Source organism: Mus caroli, chromosome 9, assembly GCF_900094665.2.
Source record: "Mus caroli chromosome 9, CAROLI_EIJ_v1.1, whole genome shotgun sequence".
NCBI lineage: Eukaryota > Metazoa > Chordata > Mammalia > Rodentia > Muridae > Mus > Mus caroli.
The window spans coordinates 91,303,105-91,304,451 of NC_034578.1; positions in this window are offsets into that span (position 1 = coordinate 91,303,105).

Genomic DNA, 1,347 nt, shown 5'->3' on the forward strand with positions numbered 1-1,347 from the left:
CAACCATGTGCAGCAGCACTATAATCCCAGTACTGAAAATGCAGTACTTCTAACTAGGGAGCCTGGGGAAACTGAGTCATGCAGGCCATGGAGCTGGCTGGAAGTCCACTGAATCAGCAAGCTCCCGGCTCAGTTAAAGACTCAAAAAAATACAGTGGAGAATAAGTGAGGAAGACACTCATCATGGATTTCTGGCCTCTACACACACACATATACACATATGTATGCATACATGTAAATGCATACATAACATACACATGCAGAGGGAGAGATACNTTTAGAACAGAAATTGAGTCAAAAAGAAGTTACAAATAACAGATGAAGTTAACAAAGCTAAAAGTTATTCTTTGAAGTGACTAATATTCAGAAAACTCTGCAAGATTAAACATTAAGAAGTAGTAAAAAAAAACAAACAAACAAAATAACAACAACAACAAAAAAAAAGAGTAGGGGCTGGAGAGATGGCTCAGTGGTTAAAAGCTCTGACTGCTCTTCCAGATGAATCCCAGTTCAATTCCCATTCATGGTGACTCATGATCATCTGTAACTCCAGTTCCAAGGGATCTGACACCCTCTTCTGGTCTCTCTGGGCATTGCATGCATATGATGCACACATGTAGTTAAAACACATGCAAAATAAATGAACTATTTTTAAAGATANTCACATAATACCAATTTTATGAATAAAAGAGGGGCTGTTGTCAGGCACTACNGATGATTAAGTAGTAATAAGGTCCTGGGCACCATGGTGCTCATCTGGAATGTCGGCTGCTGTGAGGGCTNAGGCAAGAAACATCACTTCAGCTGGCCAAGAAATGGAGGGCACATAGTAAGACCTACACAGTCACTTCCTCCATTCATGTTCTCCCTCCCCCTGTCCCTTCCAACCTCCCTCTCATCCTCTCTCATCCTTTCCATTTCTGCCTCCTTCCCCCTCTCCCTCTCTGCCTCCCTCCCTTCCTCCCCCAACAGAATAATAACATGACATTATGATCTCCTTATGCCTACAGGTTGAAAAATGTATATGAAATGAAATCCCTGGGGTGAGGGAGCCTAGCAGCAGACTTAAGCAGAAAAAAAAAACAAAAAAACAAAGCAAAACAAAACAAAAAAACCCTTATAGTCCCACAACCACTGAAGACATTCAGTACTTACTGAATTAATATCTTCATTAATTAATCATCATCATTAATATCTTCATCATTAATATCTTCCTTCAAGGAAACTCCAAACTCAGTTAGTTTGATTTGGAAAGTTTGTCAGGCACCTACAGAGCAAGGACTGCCCACCTAACACAAACTGTCCCGGATGTATGCAGGGAGAGGGAACGGGGCGCTTTCTCTGAGG